We start from the raw sequence: 19,832 nt of genomic DNA, 5'->3' as shown, positions 1-19,832 counted from the left end.
CTGAAGATGAGCAGTGTGTAATCCAAAAGCCGCTGTTTGATTAGGAACTTTACTGCTTACAGTGGAGCAAATTTAGGTTTAAAAATAAAGTGAATTGGATGGACTTGGTTATAAAGTACTTTAGGACTGCTTAGGTGACAAAAATAGTTTGTTTCCTGGATCCAAAATACCCTTATTTTACCAGGTTAGCTAAAACTCAAGGATGGTTTTGAAGATTGGTCTAAGTTTAAACTGTTATTTTTTTTCCCTCCCCGGGTTTGAGGCAATGACTTCCCGACCCCTCCCCTGTTTGCTCAGATCTTGCTCTGTGGTTGAAGCTGTGGGGAGACCTGCTTGACCACTTTTTGTTTGCTGAGAAAGAAACTTGCAGTTGGTCCCTGGGGTTTACTCTCTCGGCCTTTCACCTTTCTGGCCCACAGGTGCCTATACTCTCTTTGGGGTGTTTGGCCGAAGGCCTCCTCTGTCATATGGAAATTAAAAAAAAAAAAGGTATGTGAATGAGCTTTTCCCTTTGATATGTGTGTTTGTGCTTTAAGTTTGAGCCACTGAGTTCATGTTCAGAACAGAGTTGACGGAGTCCTTAAAATTGTGTGCCCACAATTCTGGCCTTTCCTACTTTCTTTTTCCTTCCTAGGAGCTCCAAATTTAAAGTAGACATGATTTGAAACCATACAGACGGGAACAATATCCCATGTAAGCCCGTTGATCTGTGGGCAATTATTTCCAGATGCACAACCAAAACTCTCCATTTTTATGTGCGTGTTAGATTTGGACTCTGAGAGGCAATTGCCTTTCTGAAAATGTACATTGCCTAGTTAAATAAAACAAGGCAGACATTTTAGAGGCTTAACAGCAACTTCGCAATAGTATGGGAGCTGCAGTTAGAAGCCTTGTGTTTGTTTTTTTTCCAACTCTGTAATTTAGTAGTGTTTAAACTATTTTATAAAGATCTCTGGGACCAGTGAAAGGTGGTTTTCAGTCCAGAGCACTTGAGTGCTCATTGTATTCTGGCAGGCCCTGGTGCTTGGCAGCCTGTGCTTGAAATGTTATTTGATCTGGTTGCATGAAAGAATGGACTACGATTACAGCCTTCCCTGTGGCTGTTGAAAGCGATGCATCGAGTCCTGTTCAGTAACATATTGAAAGACTTAACCTACATCCATTCACTCTTAGAAGGTTTCCAGCAAAAGGCCGTTTAGGTTTTTGTCTTGTTTTGTGGTTTTTGCATTTATGAATTGAGGCGAGAGCTGACGTAATGTAGCTGTACCACTTCCTTTGTGTGTGTGTGGGTTTTTATAGACTATAGGATGTGTTGCAGTCTACGTGGTTGTGATGATTCCTGAATGCTAGAATGTGTATGTATTTTCACATGCAAGTGCCCTGAGCCATGTGCCAATTTATTTTTTAGCTTGTAGGTCTGCTGAGGGGGAGTGTCGTGGTGAACCCCAGCCAACTTATCTGGAAGGTCCAGTGAATGGCCTGTGTGTTATGCCGACTAACTCTTCATTTTAATTAGTGCAACTGTGTACAGCTGTTGGGTCAGACTGCATTGGCTGCTCCTGCAGGGTAGTTTTATCTTACACTGGAGGTTTTATGGACTTGTCTGGCTGTGTTTCTTAATCCCTCTCCCACTGCCACTGTGCTTGCTTTTAAGCAAATGATAGAACAAGACAAGCTTTTGTTTACTCGTGTAATAGTTTACTTGTGAGAGATTTATTTTTGGTTTTGAGGAAATTGGTAAACCATATAATTTAGCAGTAGGTATTACATTTACTATGCTTTTCCAAGGTCAAAGGGTTTTGCTTGCTTTTTTGTTAGTCTGAGTAGCCAGTGGAACCATCCATTTTATAATGACATAGGAAGCCTGCTTTTTTTTTAAACTGGGTGTTTGTTTGCTATTCTAGGATTAGTTTGTAAAACTCAGAATAAAGGTTAGTTCAGTGGAGATAACATGGCTACAATGTTTCTCCCTGTCTCTTACCTCTTGTCCAAGGGGACTAAGAGAAGAGAACCTTTGATGCATAGCATTTTGGCCAGGGGCTAGATGATTAACACAAAGATTCAGAAATGTCTCTGTTCAGGGCTGTGTTTGGCTACCTGTGTTATTTTTAAATGTGCTTTTGTCTCTAAGTTACTGGAAAGTATTTACTGTAAGATTGAGTAGCTTTGCGTCTCTGGCTTTTCAGGCTGTAAAATAGACTGTGATCTGAAGGACATTTTCTTAATGATTTGGTTTCTTTACTGTTTGCCTTTGTCTTGAAGAGATGCTGACCACCATGGTTTCCAAGAGTGTCCACCATATTTTTAAAATAAGAAGAAAAAGTCAAAAAGCAAAATTGACAAATCCGTTTATATATAAAGCTAATCTGATGCCTTTTCAGTGGCCCATTTTACTGACGGAAGAACATGGGGGATGTGTTGTTGGAGGGATTTGTGGGGTAGTGTTGGGGACTGGGGTGTAGTTAGCGGAGAAAGGAAGCTGGTTCAGGTTGAGATATTTTTTTAACTCATTGTAGAAATGTGTCCTTCTTAAAATAACCTGAAATGAGGAAAGGGAGTGCAGCATCTTCTAGAAAATGTAATAATTTCAATGTAACATCATAAAGTGTTTTCCTTAATTAAAAGAAATCAAGACATTTAGATTGGCACCAAAGAGTTCTGAATCAAAGGAAAAATAGAAGTATCGTAAGTATCCCAAATCCAGACAGGTTATTTCAGAAGTTTATTTGTATGTATTTGACTGTGTTTTTAAATTCCAAATTTTGATGGTGATTAGAATCACCAGAATCTTTTTAATTCTCGATATAGTTGATACACTTACATATTTGTAATGAAAGGTAGAAAAGCAGTAGTTAAATTTAATTAGTAGGAAAAATCAGCATATTCAGATTTTAATGCTATCACTTGGAAGCACCGTTGCTATAATTAATCAATTTATTCATTATGAGTTTGTGGTAAATAGCTCAACTGTGTTCTAATCTCAGTTCTACCACTCTTTCACTGTGAGACATAGGATAAGTTATCTGGTAGCCTCTGTGTGGGAAAAATGATGTCTACCTCAGAGAGTGTGCAAGATGCTTAGGAAAGTGTCTGACCCATGACGACAGCTGGTGCTTAATATACCGAACACTGTTCTCTGGCTACTGCTTTGGTGGCTAAAGATACAAACTGCATGAATCCCCTGTTTTCAACAGCACTTACATTCCAGTGAGGGAAGACCAAACAAATTAAAAAGAGGGTGATGATTCACGAAACTTCCAACGATAACTTGAGGTCATGCCAGTGAGTTTTAGTTTAATATGAGATGTTTACTCTTTAAGGCATTGTTTTCTTTTTCCTTGATAAAATTGTTTCTCATACTATTTGATGATATAGCCATTGTTAACAAGTTATGGTTCATAGGTGGAATAGAGAAGGAGGAAGAGACTTTTTCTGGGAAAGGGGAAAAAAAAAAGGAACAAAAAAGAAACGTAGTGATTTGTCTGTTTAAGCACCCAGTGGTAGAAGGGAAATGTTAAATTATGGTGCATCCATGAGAAGAAATACTATGCAACCACTAAAAAATCACCATGAGTTAAAAATTAATGTAAAGCTCAGTGGGAAAAACCACAGATGCCAAACTGTTCTACAGTGTGATTCCAGTTACGTGCATATCCACATTTACTCACCGAGGCTAATAAGAAAAAAGGTTAGAAAGGAATACACCAAACGTTAATTAATAGTGCTCATCCCTGGATGATGGGATTAGGGGTGACTTCATTTCCTTAATATTCTGATTTTGAATGAATTGTTTAATTCTTGCAGGTCTAAATGCCTCTGAGGTATGAGGAAGGAGACCTGAGGCTTAGAGGAGTTGAACTGTTTGACCAAGGCCTGCAGCTGGTTGGTGGGGAGGTCAGGATTGCAAGCCAGAGGCTGAACCCTGTTCTTTCCTTGACCCTATTTCATCCTATTAGAGGTGACCTCTGTGAAAGGGCTTCCCCTGACCTTTCTGCTCACATCCATGGCCCAGCCAGCTTTGAGAGTTGTTTATGCTGCCAGAGGGCCCTCGCTGAATCTCACACAGGAGGAACCAGTACTGAGGTGATGCTGTGCATGAAATTATTAGAAAGGGAAAGCTGATGTTATGGCAAGAGGAGGAAATGGAAGAATGATTTGAGTGAAAGAGGTCTGAAAGGTAAAGCAATACAACGGGGATAAAGGGAGGAGGATGGTCCTTCAAAGTGTGTAGGGGCTGACAGTAGAATCACATATTCTAGGTTTTGGACTAGAGAATGAGAACTGAGAAAACACTATTGAAAAATATACCAACCAATTACTTAATCAGGAGTCAGTGGTACTCCTGAGGAGTTTTTGAGCAGCGCAGCCCAGGAGGTGGAGGATGGCCTGCGATGGTGGAAGCTTGTTTGCAGTTGGTAAGGGAATGTTGAGAAGTTTGGTAGCCAGGGAAGGAATGATGGAAGGTGGCTGAAAGAGGTTACAGGTTAATGGCATTAACTGGTTGATGCATTAAAGAGGTTAATGGCAGTCGTGTCTGTAAGTAAGATTTTATGATGATTCATATGACAGTTGTGTTCAGGTTTTCACGATAAAATGAGGTAATGGATATGAATTGCTTTAAAAAGAAGAAAACATTTTGATTTTAGAGGATTAGTCATATGTTACTTGTGAAGAGTTTAAAGAATATGGTAGGTAAGTCTGGGGGGATCCTTTATAAAGCTAAAATATTTTTGCCAGTATAGATCAGAAATAATCTCTTGGTTCTAAAGACGAACAATTAGATCTGTTTGTCATGTCTTGTTTCCACAAAGTGAATCAGCTTTTGCAGTTGCAGTTGGAAAAAAAAGATCAGTTTGTATGTGACTGTTTCACTTCAGAGGAACAAAATAGAGTTGAATATATTGTGCATTTGAAAAATTGCTTAAGTCAAATGCCTCCAGATGGTGTGTGCTGCTGTGTTCACAGCTGTATTTACCTCAAGCTCACCAGATTATCTTCTAATAATTTAAGAATAGCTGGTTAGAAACAGTGATATTGTCAAGTCTCTACTGGTTTTGAACCTCAGCATCAGTAGTAACTTGACCTATGTGCCTTCAGTAAATGCCACGTGAAATTCCTTCCTTCCTTTTGCATTGTTTTCAGGATTTCTTCTTGGGCCGATTGATGCTTTGCACAGACAGTCTTAGTGCTTACATATAGCTGCCAATTACCAGGTTCTTTTTATGTGGTCTCAGGGGTGAGATTGGAGAATGGCTTTTGACTAGCTTTAAAAAATGTTTTTGTTATCTTACTCATAACCTTTTAAATATATTAAATATATACAGTTGATACTTTTAAACATATGGTGAGCATTCTGTATTTTTTGATGTTACCAACCAACAACAAAAAAAAGACAAAAACTTTTTAATACTCAAATCTACTTCCCAATATAAACGCATTTTTCTTTTACAAGGATTTAATAACAGTTATTTTGGAAGAATTCAGATTACTAAGTCTTAATTTTTTTGGCCAGACATCCTACTGTTTGTGTGCTTAGTGGAAGAAACAGTTTTCATAAATTAGATGTAAAATGTAGGCAAATTGTTTGAAACATTATCTAGGAATTTTAAATATGTGAGCAGAGATGGTAAGAAAGACAAGCACATTTTTTATTAATTGACCAAAATTATGTAGAAAAACATACCAAGATCAAACCATTTAAACAGTTGTTTTCTCCTTTTGGTTCTAGGTATTAGCTCTTACTGCTGTCTTTTTTTGTTTGTGGATATATTATAATGAGAAAAATTATGTAGAATACTTTTAACCTAAGTGTATATACTCTGACTGGGCTTCCTAGGTTGCTCAGTGGTAAAGAATCAGCCTCCCAATGCAGGAGACATGGGTTTGATTCCTATGTCAGGCAAATCCTCTGGGGAAGGAAATGACAACCCACTCCTGTATGCTTGTCTGGGAAATCCCATAGACAGAGGAGCCTGGTGAGGGACAGTCCATGGGGTCTCAAACAGTCGGACATGACTTAGTGACTCAATAACAACATATTCTTTTGACTCTCTACCTGGACAGTATCTCTTTCATGGGCTGTGCTCTTTCCACAGAGCATAATTCTCACATTGAATAGATAAATAGATAAGGGTAAGTGTTCAGCAATGGAATGGTCACCTTTTTAAAAAACACATTAAATGTGCAGGGAAGGAAGTAGAGCAATTAGTGTTCACTCTGAAGTGTGTGTAGGGGGCAGGAGCAGGGTAAGTTTTGATCTTTGAATGGAAAGGAAGAATAGAAAGTGCTGGAAGAAAGTAATGTCTAAAGCAGTCCCACCTTTTTTGGAGAAAGCTTTCTTCAGTTTTGTGAACAGGCTTAAATTGATTGCATGAACATTTATTATTGGATAAGTAAATATTTTATTTATGTGATACATAAAACACTAAAAATTAAACCTCTGTTTAATAAATTAATTAAATCAATAGAATTTATTACAGGGAGCGATTTTAATTTTATAGAAAAATGGAGTGGAAAGTACAGAGTCCCCACTTGTATAGTCTCTTTCTACCCTGTTGTCCCTCTTATTAACATCTTGTGTTACTGTGGCACGTAGAGTTGATGATGCAATATTGATACCTTACTGTTAACCAGAGAAGCAAAAGGCAAAGGAGAAAGGAAAAGATATATCCAAATGAATGCAGTTTCAAAGAATAGTAAGGAGAGATAAGAAAACTTTCTTAACTGAACAATGCAAAGAAATAGAGGAAAACAATAGAATGGGAAAGACTAGAGATCTCTTGAAGAAAATTAGAGATACCAAGGGAACATTTCATGCAGAGATGGGCACAGTAAAGGATAGAAACTGTAAGGACCTAACAGAAGCAGAAGAGATTAAGAAGTGGCAAGAATACACAGAAGAACTGTACAAAACAAGGTCTAAATGACCAGATAACCATGGTGGGGATGGTCTTGGTCCCTGTCTCCTGTACAGTGTCACGAACCTCCGTCCAGAGTTCATCAGGCACTCTATCAATCAGATCTAGTCCCTTAAATCTATTTCTCACTTCCACTGTATAATCATAAGGGATTTGATTGAGGTCATATCTGAATGGTCTAGTGGTTTTCCCTACTTTCTTCAATATAAGTCTGAACTTCGCAATAAGGAGTTCATGATCTGAGCCACAGTCAGCTCCTGGTCTTGTTTTTGCTAACTGTATACAGCTTCTCCATCTTTGGTTGCAAAGAATATAATCAATCTGATTTCGGTGTTGACCATCTGGTGATGTCCATGTGTAGAGTCTTCTCTTGTGTTGTTGGAAGAGGGTGTTTGCTATGACCAGTGCATTCTCTTGACAAAACTCTATTAGCCTTTGCCCTGCTTCATTCTGTGCTCCAAGGCCAAATTTGCCAGTTACTCCAGGTGTTTCTTGACTTCCTACTTTTGCATTCCAGTCCCCTATAATGAAAACGACATCTTTTTTGGGTGTTAGTTCTAAAAGGTCTTGTAGGTCTTCATAGAACCGATTAACTTCGGCTTCTTCAGCATTACTGGTTGGGGCATAGGCCTGGATTACTGTAATATTGAATGGTTTGCCTTGGAAACGAACAGAAATCATCCTGTCATTTTTAAGATTGCATCCAAGTACTGCATTTCGGACTCTTTTGTTGACCATGATGGCTACTCCATTTCTTCTAAGGGATTCCTGCCCACAGTAGTAGATATAATGGTCATCTGAGTTAAATTCACCCATTCCAGTCCATTTTAATTCACTGATTCCTAGAATGTCGACGTTCACTCTTGCCATCTCCCGTTTGACCACTTTCAATTTGCCTTGATTCATGGACCTAACATTCCAGGTTCCTATGCAAAATTGCTCTTTACAGCACCGGACCTTGCTTCTATCACTGGTCACATCCACAACTGGGTATTGGTTTTGCTTTTGCTCCATCCCTTTATTCCTTCTATAGTTATTTCTCCACTGAGCTCCAGTAGCATACTGGGCACCTACTGACCTGGGGAATTCCTCATTCAGTATCCTATCATTTTGCCCTTTGTTACTGTTCATGGAATACATCATGAGGAACGCTGGGCTGGAAGAAGCACAAGCTGGAATCAAGATTGCTGGGAGAAATATCAATAACCTCAGATATGCAGATGACACTACCCTTATGGCAGAAAGTGAAGAGGAACTCAAAAGCCTCTTGATGAAAGTGAAAGAGGAGAGTGAAAAGGTTGGCTTGAAGCTCAACATTCAGAAAACGAAGATCATGGCATCTGGTCCCATCACTTCATGGGAAATAGATGGAAAAACAGTGGAAACAGTGTCAGACTTTGTTTTTTTGGGCTCCAAAATCACTGCAGATGCTGATTGCAGCCAGGAAATTAAAAGACGCTTGCTCCTTGGAAGGAAAGTTATGACCAACCTTGATAGTATATTAAAAAGCAGAGACATTACTTTGCCAACTAAGGTCCGTCTAGTCAAGGCAATGGTTTTTCCCGTGGTCATGTATGGATGTGAGAGTTGGACTGTGAAGAAGGCTGACCGCCGAAGAATCGATGCTTTTGAACTGTGGTGTTGGAGAAGACTCTTGAGAGTCCCTTATACTGCAAGGAGATCCAACCAGTCCATTCTAAAGGAGATCAATCCTGGATGTTCATTGGAGGGACTGATGCTAAAGCTGAAACTGCAATACTTTGGCCACCTCATGCGACGAGTTGACTCACTGGAAAAGACTCTGATGCTGGGAAGGGTTGGGGGCGGGAGGAGAAGGGGACGACAGAGAATGAGATGGCTGGATGGCATCACCGACTCTGTGGACATGAGTTTGAGTGAACTCCGGGAGTTGGTGATGGACAGGGAGGCCTGGCGTGCTGTGATTCATGGGGTCGCGGAGAGTCGGACACGACTGAGCGACTGAACTGAACTGAACTGACTGAACCATGGTGGTGTGGCTACTCGCATAGGGCCAGACATCCTGGAGTGTGAAGTCAAGTGGGCCTTAGGAAGCATCACTATGAACAAAGCTAGTGGAGGTGATGGAATTCCAGCTGAACTATTTCAAATCCTAAAGGATGATGCTGTGAGAGTGCTGCACCAATATGCCAGAGAATTTGGAAAGTTCAGCAGTGGCCACAGGACTGGAAAAGGTCAGTTTTTCATTCCAATCCCAAAGAAAGGCAATGGCAAAGAATGTTCAAATTACCACACCATTTCTCATTTCTCATGCTAGCAAGGTAGTACTCAAAATCCTTCAAGCTGGGCTTCAGCAGTACGTGAACCAAGAACTTTGACATGGGCAAGGTGGATTTAGAAAAGGCAGAGGAACCAGAGATCAAACTGCCAACATCTAGTGGATCACAGAAAAACCTAGAGGATTCCAGAAAAACATCTCCTTGTGCTTCATTGACTACACTAAAGCCTTTGACTATGTGGATCACAACAAAACGTGGAACCTCTTGGTTACCTGTGTTCCTCATTTGGCAAAAGATTTCATTTTACGGAGAGAAAGAGATACTTAGAATTTTTTAAATAAACTCATTCTGGCCTAAAGTCCATATTTGCTTTTGGTGGTTTTTCAGTCGTTTAGTGGTGTCCAACTCTTTGCAGTGCCACGCAGCACACCACGCTCCTCTGTCCTCCACTGTCTCCTGGTGTTTTCTTAAATTCATATCCATTGAGCCTTATTAGCTAGATACTTATAAAAGTAACTGTCGCTAAACTGCTGAGTCACTTCAGTCATGTTCGACTCTGTGCGACCCAATAGGCGGCAGCCCACCAGGCTCCCCCATCCCTGGGATTCTCCAGGCAAGAACACTGGAGTGGGTTGCCATTTCCTTCTCCAGTGCATGAAAGTGAAAAGTGAAAGTGAAGTCGCTCAGTCGTGTCCAACTCTTAGTGACCCCATGGTCTGCAGCCTACCAGGCTCCTCCATCCATGGGATTTTCCAGGCACGAGTACTGGAGTGGGGTGCCATTGCCTTCTCCTATAAAAGTAAAGATTTATATTAATTATTACATGACCATTTATTCAGTGATCAGAGCACTCAGTGATGAGGACTGTTTGCTCTGCCGTTGTATAGTCAATGGGGTCGCACAGAGTCAGACAAAACTGAGTGACTTTCACTTAGATTTTGACTTTTGGAGGTTATAAATTGCAGCAGTGAATATTGAAGGGTTTTACTATTGGGTAAATACCGCACACTTCTGAAACAAGGTTAGAATTACTTCCCAAGTATGGTTGATTTAGAATATTTTTGACTTTGCATCTATCCAGTAGTTACTTATCGGAGATGAACATCAACCTAACCTTGTCCTGTGCCTCCCCACAGCCTTGGCATTGAAGATGATTTGAATCGGTTCTCCTGGGGGTTACGCAGATCATTCATTCCTTTGTCAAGGGTTCTTAACTTTCTTTTTGTCAGAGACTCTGTTGAGTATTGGTGTAAGGTGTGGTTATTCCTGCAGAGCAGAGCTGTGACCATTTGCCTGCATGTCCACAGTACACAGTTGCAGGTCATTTATGGAGCTCCTGCAGCCTGTCCATAGATGGGAGCTCATTTAGGAACTCCTCTTCTAGGGAGCCTTAAGTCTCCGTTTAAATTACCAAGAATCCTGTGTATTTTTTATTTTGGGTAGATTTGCTTTACTTGAATAGTGTGGTATGAGTTCATTGACCTGTCTGGAGCCTGTGGAATTGCTGTTTGTGTGACCTGAAGGGTTTATCCAGGGCTTCCTGAGGGTGCTCTTGGCCACAGCAGACTGCTGTCTCTATGAGGACACAGAGGAGAGCCTTTTCTCAGCTCTCAGTTCTAGAAGTAACCGACCTCCTCCTGAGCCTGTGGTTTGTTTCTGACTTACGGGTTTGGAATCCTGTGATGAATCAGGTTTCTTCTGAGTTATCTACTTATAAAATGTTGTCTACATCAAACAAAAGGCATAAATGAACTGAACATCTTTTTCATGGTTTCATTTTCTCAGTCCTCCCTCTCCCCCTTCAAGTTTCCTTTGTCCCTAAAAAGAGAGAAACAATACAGTAGTGTATAGTTAGAATACAGGCTTTGTACCCCCATACGATCGCTGAGACCTGCAGTGTGGCCTGAGGGAGCCGGTTTCAGCCCTGTGTGTTCAGAGTCTTCTTCTAAAAAGTGTTCCTGCTTCGTGTGGCTGCCATGAGGATGATTCCAGAGAGTGCTTAGAGCAGTAACTGGTCCAGGTAAATGCTGACTACATCTAAGCTACTTTGTTACGCATCCAGTTCCCTCATCTATTTAAAATTTTATATTTTATGAATATCAGTATTCATAAGTATTCAGTATTCATATAAGGCCTTAAGTAAGCCCTTTAAAAAGTAAGCCATGTTTTACACTCCCCTGGAGATTTGTATTTGTATAAATAGACATTTTATGTATTTTTATATAAAATTTATGCAGAGGTTTAATTTCTGCCTGAAGATAGTCATTAAGCATGTCATGGAGGAGAGTGGGTTAGCGACTGAGCAACAAAGGAGAGTGCTAGGGGCTGAATCGTGTTCTCCCCAATTCCAGGTGGGCTTCCTAGGTGGCGCTGGTGGCAAAGAACCCGCCTGCCAGTATGGGAGACGTGGGTCAGGAGAATTCCCTGAAGGAGGAAATGGCACCCCACCCCAGTATTCTTGCTGGGAGAATCCCAAGGACAGAGGAGCCTGCCGGGCTACAGTCTGCGGGATTGCAAAGAGTCAAACACAACTGAGCGTATGAGTACACACACCCAAATTTCATATCCTTATCCTAACCCACAGTATTTTCGTATTTGAAAGTGAAGCTTTGGGAGGTAATCAGGTTTAGATGAGGTCATATGGGTGGGGCTTTATGATGGGAATAGTGCTCCTGTTTGAAGAGAAATAGTGTGACGTCTCGCACTGCCATGTGAGGGCACAATGAGAAGGTGGGAAACTGCATGAACTGAGTTGGCTGGGACCTTGACTTTGGACTTCCCAGTCCCCAGAACTGGGTGAAATACATTACTTTTCTTTAAGCTACCCATTCTGTGGTATTCTGATATTGCGCTTGAGCAGACTAAAACACAGAGTAAATTTCATACATGAAGAGTAGAAGGTGATCATTAGCTTATCACAGAGACAGGTTTTTGAGAGGGAAATGGGGATGATGCTTCTGTTTGCAGAAGGCTTTACTCCTATTGGCTAGCTTTCCTGACCTCTGGTTAGTTCTCACAGTACCTTTAGAAGGCTTCTCACGTGAGAGAGCCAGGTCAAGAGAAGTCAGCTGTTCATGATCTGTTCATGTTCACAGTGTCCATTTTGGAAGTTCCTGAGCCTCTTTAATAGCCGTGTTTTCTGACTTCTATATCTATTGTTTTTTCCATGAACACCTTAATATTGTCAGTTCAGTCTTATAATTCTTTTGCTTAGAAGAATATAACCTTTGCTTTTAGTCTTTACAGGGATATTATTTTCAAAGTGGGAAGTTTCCTGCTTTTTACATTTCAACTTGAGAATTTTTGAAACATCAGTGGTGAAGTAGTTGAATTTATTTATCTTTACTGTCTTTTCCGGGAGAAAAATAGAATTCATAAGTTCTTTGTTTGGCCTGCTGGTTAGATTTGAAGTATAAAATTTCTGTGAAGTAACGTTAACTCTAAAAAATGTGATATTACCTGAATCCATACTTAGCATATTTTATTCTTCTATAGGTGTACATATAGGTTTGCCTTTTAGTCTTGCAGGTGAGATTCTGTTATGTAGGAGTTATTTGGGGCTATCCATGGTCAGAAGATTGCTGTTTGTTTTGGTCAAGGTGCTTTGAGTATGTCTTGATCAAAGGGATGAAACAGGAGGGTTAGAACCTAAAACTTTAATTAGTTAAAAGTGGGGGGGAACCCTCAACTCCAGACTTCCACCCAGACTCTGTCCTTCATTCTCAATGAGTTCTGAATCCCTGAAAATATTTATGAACCATCAGAACATACTGTATTTGCTCCATTTCCTGTTAAATTTTCACAAAGTAGAATTAAAAAGCACAAAATTTTACTTCTGGGTGATAAAGTGATTCATGTGAGATCAAAATATTGGAATAGATTAAAAAAATTGAGATAAAATTTCCTTACCAGATCTATAAAAAAATTGTACAAGTTAATGGTTTTTAGTGTATTTGCAGTCTTGTGCCTGCTTCACTGGTGACTTACCTGCAGTGAAGGAGATGCAGGTTTGAAGATCCTGGGTTGGAAGATCCCCTATAGAAGGAAATGTCAGCCCGCTCCAGTATTCTTGCCTGGGAAACCCCATGGACAGAGGAGTCTGGTGGGCTACAGTTCATGGGGTTGCAAAAGAGTGGGACACGACTTAGTGGCTAAACAGCAACAGCAGCAACATAATATAACTAGGAATAGGTTTTATATGGCAGTTTCTGGTGATTAATTGAATGTTCCTAGATAATCTTTTATGTGTAAATTTGTTCTATGAATAAGAATATAACTTATCTATATGATTTAGTATTACAGTATATAATTGGCTTAAGGCATTCAGACCCATCTCTTGTTTATACTGGTCTGACATAAGGGAATTAACTTCAGCCCAAGGTTATTAAATCCTTCAGTGACTGATGACTCCTTTCAAGGGGATGATAAGCAGTTAGGAATATAATGTGAAAAGAGTTGTAGTCTCTTTTAGCATATTATCTGGAGAAATTGCAACTTTCCCAGATAGTTTTGTAGCTTTGTTTCTACATTTGATGTGGCTTTGTTTCTACATTTGATGTGCCCAAAATATGTTTATACATTTTCCATCCTGAGCAATTTGTGTTCATTTGTTAGTGGAAAGGCTGATGGCAGGACTTTCTTCATGTTGTTTCCCAGTTAGTTCATGAAAATCAAGTGGTCCCTTAAGGCTGCTTTTTTCCTCTCCTAGGCCATTCACTTGCCTGCTGTCTTAGATGACTGTTTCATGCTTCTTCCCTGTCTTAATGCTGGGTTTTCTGCTTCAGTGAGATAAACCAAACCAGTCCAAAGAAGACTTCTGCTGACACCACCACCTCTCGGGCCCAGCTTGCAGCACAGACCTTGCCTTCCCCACTGCCCGGAGATAGAGCATCCATCCTCTCCCTCGCATAGTCATTTTCTGTCTCTCATATCATGCGTGCTTTGAACTCTGTTGGATCATATAGATTTTCTGCTTTTCTCCCTTCTTAAGACAAGTACAAAATAAAAATCTTCCCCCCTCTTTGACCCCAGTTGCCTTATTTCTCTGCTCTGCCTTGCAGCAAAACATCGCAACATGAGTTTTCTGCACTCAAGGTCCCCATCTCTCCTCACCTCTCTTAAATCCATCACCCGCCATTCCAGGGAAACTGCTCCGGTAGAGACTGACATGTCCTTGGCACTGCCTGTTCCCTGTCCTGGAATCTGTTCCCCAGATATCTGTGTGTCCTTCCTTTCACATTGTCAGTGAGGCCTACCTTGCCCCTTCGTCTCTGCTGCCCTTAGCCTGCTCTGTTTTTTCCTCTAGACTGTCCTCTTCTTATATATTGTATATGTGTTTATTTTCATTACTTATTCTTTGTTCTTCCCACTAGAATGTAAAGTACTGAAGGGCAGGGATTTTAACTGTGCAATTTACTGATTTATCCCTGGCACCTGGAACAGTAACTGACACAGAATAGATGTCAGTTGTCTGCACTGTGCCCTAGGACTTATGGCTCTAAGAATTATCTAAATGAATATAACTAAAATTTTATCTCTAGTACAGGTCTACTCAGCTGCTTTCTTCATATGTCCACTTTGGTGTCCACTAAGCATCTAAGACTTAACATGCCCAAAACTTCTGCTCTTTCCCCGTACCCCACACATAGGGACTTCTGAGCCGAGGTGGCACTAGTGGTAAAGAACCTGCTTGGCAATGCAGAAGTCGCAAGAGACCTGGGTTTGATCCCTGGGTCAGGAAGATCTCCTAGAGGAGGGCATAGCAACCCACCCCAGTATTCTTGCCTGGAGAATCCCATGGACAGAGGAGCCCGGCAAGCTACAGGCCATAGAGTTGCAAAGAGTCAGACAGGACTGAAGTGACTTAGCATACCCCACACATAGCTGTGGGGTTTGTTCTTTAGTCGGTAGGATCTTACTTATCACCTCTCTTCTTTGGTTGTTTAGTTTCATCTGGCACTTTTAAAGCAGTTACATTTTTTAAAATATTGAAAGAAATTTAAAACAGTGATGTACCAATGAAGTCAGTGTCCATTATTTGATTTATTAATTTAACCAATGACTTTTTTGTGTTTCCCACTGTTCCATAGAACCATTAGTTAGGTTTTTGATGTTTGATACTTGGAAATATGGTTTTAGCTTTCAAAGTAAAGAAGTAAGAATACTTGTTACTGAAAGTTTGATTTATACTTGCGATCTGCTTAACAAATATACCTTTTTAGAAAACTTTTCCAAGTGTAGTGGGTAAACTACTGAATCAGGAAATGTGAACTTAGATTTGGGAGAACCAAATCAGTCCTTTTAATATCCAAACTTGAAACTCGTTTTAGCGAGACACGGAGTTAATGACATCTTTTCTGTAAATGTTGATCAGTCTTATAGTATTATAAATAATGAGACTGATTTCTTCCAGTTGGACTTCAGTTGGCAATTACATTTACTGTCTACCAGCAAATCATGAGATTTCTTGCCTGTGAAACTGTTTAAAAGAATCTTATCCTTGTAGAAAATGTAGGTTGATAGTTTACAGGACAGTGCCCAGACACTGTAAGCAGACTTTGTTAGGTGTAAAAATTATGATTTGTTTAATATTACTATATTCATATTTGCTTTAGTATTGCATTTCCCTCGATGATAGAGATCAAAGAAACTCACAATAACGTTTTCTGCTTTTTTTTTTTGGAACAAGTAAAGGAGTAGAACAATTGTGTTTGGCTAATTTAGTGCAGTGGTGGTGTCATAAAGAGTATCTCATTGTGATCAGACTATACCAAGATAACCCAGTACATCAGTGAAAAATTTGGTTGACATTTGATAGATGAGAAAAGGAGAAGGAATTTGCCTGAAGTTTTTACTTTTTAATGATGGAGTTTCCTTTTTACATCCAGTGCATTGATGTGGGATCTGTTTTTAATAGTCACAGAGAAAGAATCCTTGGTTTCCAGGTCTGGTAATATACGTTTCCTTTCTCTGTGACCCTAAAATACTCTCAACTTAATCCTCAGGATATTGAGGTAGGATCATGATTCCCATTTAACAGAGGAGAAAAATAGCTGAGAGGTCAAGTCATTTTACTCACTGCCCCTCAGTACTTGGTTTGATTTCCATGCCTTTATCTTCTAATGCTTTCTTTTCTAAGATTAAAGTCAAATCTAAATATACTGATGTACAGTTTTTGGTTAACTCAATTATTAAGTTCAGTTTCCTTTAACTTCTGTAATACTCATTTAAAAATTGATAAAGTTTTTCTGATTTTCATAGCATTAGAAACAGTATATAAACATTTATTGAGAAGCTAAAAGCTGAATTTGTTAGATTTATCAATTGGGATCTGAAGAGGATTAATTTAGAAATGGGCTTTAATCAAAAACTGATTGCTTAAATGGAACCCATCAGTGAATTATGTATTGTAACTCAGGAGATCAGCTCTATATTTGGACTTGTGAAGGGGCTTCTAATTCAGCTTTGCTTTTTATGCAGTTTGTCTTCTGTGTTCACTGGCATTGCAGGAGGAGAGGTGCTGTGTATAGCCCTCGTCATAAAGGGCGGGTAAGACTGCAGGGCACAAGATTGTGGCTCCTCCAGAGACAATCAAGCACTTTTGAACTTAGGTATTGCTTAGTTTATCATTCTTGTTTGTTTTTTTAAATTTCCTAGTCGGAATATAGTGTTTGATTTCAGTTCAGTTCAGTTCAGTCGCTCAGTCGTGTCCGACTCTTTGTGACCCCATGAATCGCAGCATGCCACGCCTTCCTGTTCATCACCAACTCCTGGAGTTTACCCAAACTCATGTCCATAGAGTCGGTGATGCCATCCAGCCATGTCATCCTCTGTCGTCCCTTTCTCCTCCTGCCCCCAATCCCTCCCAGCATCAGGGTCTTTTCCAATGAGTCAACTCTTCGCATGAGGTGGCCAAAGTATTGCAGTTTCAGCTTTAGCATCAGTCCTTCCAATGAACACCCAGGACTGATCTCCTTTAGGATGAACTGGTTGGATCTCCTTGTAGTCCAAGGGACTCTCAAGAGTCTTCTCCAACACCACAGTTTAAAAGCGTCAATTCTTCGGCACTCAGCTTTCTTCATAGTCCAACTCTCACAGTCATACATGACCACTGGAAAAACCATAGCCTTGACTAGATGGACCTTTGTTGGCAAAGTATTGTCTCCGTTTTTTAATATGCTGTCTAGGTTGGTCATAACATTCCTTACAAGGAGTAAGCGTCTTTTAATTTCATGACTGCAGTCACCATCTGCAGTGATTTTGGAGCCCCCAAAAATAAAGTCTGACATTGTTTCCACTGTTTCCCCATCTATTTCCCATGAAGTGATAGGACCAGATGCCATGATCTTAGTTTTCTGAATGTTGAGCTTTAAGCCAACTTTTTCACTCTCCTCTTTCACTTTCATCAAGAGGCTTTTGAGTTCCTCTTCACTTTCTGCCATAAGGGTGGTGTCATCTGCATATCTGAGGTTATTGATGTTTCTCCCGGCAATCTTGATTCCAGCTTGTGCTTCTTCCAGCCCAGCGTTTCTCATGATGTACTCTGCATGTCAGTTAAGTACGTCAAGATACAGCCTTGACGTACTCCTTTCCCTATTTGAAACCAGCCTGTTGTTCCATGTCCAGTTCTAACTGTTGCTTCCTGACCTACATATAAGTTTCTTCAGAGGCAGGTCAGGTGGTCTGGTATTCCCATCTCTTTCAGGATTTTCCACAGTTTATTGTGATCCACACAATCAAAGGCTTTGGCATAGTCAAGAAAGCAGAAATAGCTGTTTTTCTGAAACTCTCTTGCTTTTTCAATGATCCAACTAGCCAATCTGATCGCACGGACCACAGCCTTGTCTAACTCAGTGAAACTAAGCCATGCTGTGTGGGGCCACCCAAGATGGACGGGTCATGGTGGAGAGGTCTGACAGAATGTGGTCCACTGGAGAGGGAATGGCAAACCACTTCAGTATGCTTGCCTTGAGAACCCCATGAACAGTATGAAAAGGCAAAATGATAGGATACTGAAAGAGGAACTCCCCAGGTCAGTAAGTGCCCCATATGCTACTGGAGATCAGTGGAGAAATAATTCCAGAAAGAATGAAGGGATGGAGTCAAAGCAAAAACAATTCCCAGTTGTGGATGTGACTGGTGATAGAAGCAAGGTCCAATGCTATAAAGAGCAATATATTGCATAGGAACCTGAAATGTTAGGTCCATGAATCAAGGCAAATTGAAAGTGGTCAAACAGGAGATGGCAAGAGTGAACGTCGACATTCTCGGAATCAGCAAACTAAAATGGACTGGAATGGGTGAATTTAACTCAGATGACCATTTTATCTACTCCTGTGGGCAGGAATCCCTTAGAAGAAATGGAGTAGCCATCATGGTCAACAAAAGAGTCCGAAATGCAGTACTTGGTTGCAATCTCAAAAATGACAGAATGATCTCTGTTCATTTCCAAGGCAAACCATTCAATATCACGGTAATCCAAGCCTATGCCCACACCAGTAATGCCGAAGAAGCTGAAGTTGAACGGTTCTGTGAAGACCTATAAGACCTTTTAGAACTAACACCCAAAAAAGGTGTCCTTTTCATTACAGGGGACTTGAATGCAAAAGTAGGAAGTCAAGAAACACCTGGAGTAACAGGCAAATTTGGCCTTGGAGCACGGAATGAAGCAGGGTAAAGGCTAATAGAGTTTTACCAAGAGAATGCACTGGTCATAGCAAACAGATGATATATAGTGTTGTAAAATAAAATTTTTTTGAGGTAGCGAGGCTCATGTGGGATCTTAGTTCCCTGTCCACGGGGAGAACCCATGCCCTCTGCAATGGAAGTGCAGAATCTTCTACTGTCAGGGAAGTTCTTAATATATAACAGTTTGACAGGTGATTTTATAAGGTTGTATATTTCAGCATTAATTCCACCATGTGAAAGGAAGGAAGGGCTTTTTGTTTATGTCTAGGACATTATTAAAGTGAGACATGATTTCTTGTTTCATGACACTGCCATGATGATACTAGCTTTTCTCACAGTTGTCTGTCATTAAGAAGATGAAGTTTTAATATTCCTAATGGGTGTTCATTGGAAGGACTGATGGTAAAGCTGAAACTCCAATACTTTGGCCACCTCATGCGACCAGTTGACTCACTGGAAAAGAATCTGATGCTAGGAGGGATTGGGGGCAGGAGGAGAAGGGGACAACAGAGAATGAGATGGCTGGATGGCATCACCGACTCGATGGACATGAGTTTGAGTGAACTCTGGGAGTTGGTGATGGACAGGGAGGCCTGGCGTGCTGTGATTCATGGGGTCGCAAAGAGTCGGACACGACTGAGCGACTGAACTGAACTGAGTGTATTATTTGATGGATTGATTCATTGAAAGTGCACTTCGTCACTGAAGTATGCTTTAAAGACTTTTGGCATACCATGAAAAAATTTAAGTTCTTTAGCATGACTCTCAGTGGACATTTTATTTAGTATCTATTTTTTATTACTAAGATCCTGCAAGGGCAGTTGTAAAAAGCTAAAAATAGTATTTTAAACCTTTTAAATGGTATTGTTAACTTAGCATTGAAGGAGGGCCTGTGGCATAAACTGTTTTTATTTGCCATGCACTGGCATGATTAATCAGTGCCACAGGTATCTTTTTCTAAGTGTTCATC

The 19,832-nt window shown here is 40.3% G+C and overlaps 1 protein-coding gene across 5 annotated transcripts in view; it reads left to right on the top strand.

The window, feature by feature from the left end:
* RERE (arginine-glutamic acid dipeptide repeats) overlaps positions 1 to 19,832 on the top strand; it is a 417,526-nt gene that overhangs the window by 109,561 nt on the left and 288,133 nt on the right. The window lies entirely within an intron of this gene.

This window comes from Moschus berezovskii, chromosome 17 (assembly GCF_049115385.1).
Source record: "Moschus berezovskii isolate FMDL1 chromosome 17, NW_MosBer_1.0, whole genome shotgun sequence".
Lineage (NCBI taxonomy): Eukaryota > Metazoa > Chordata > Mammalia > Artiodactyla > Moschidae > Moschus > Moschus berezovskii.
This window is presented reverse-complemented; position numbering and strand designations above follow the sequence as displayed.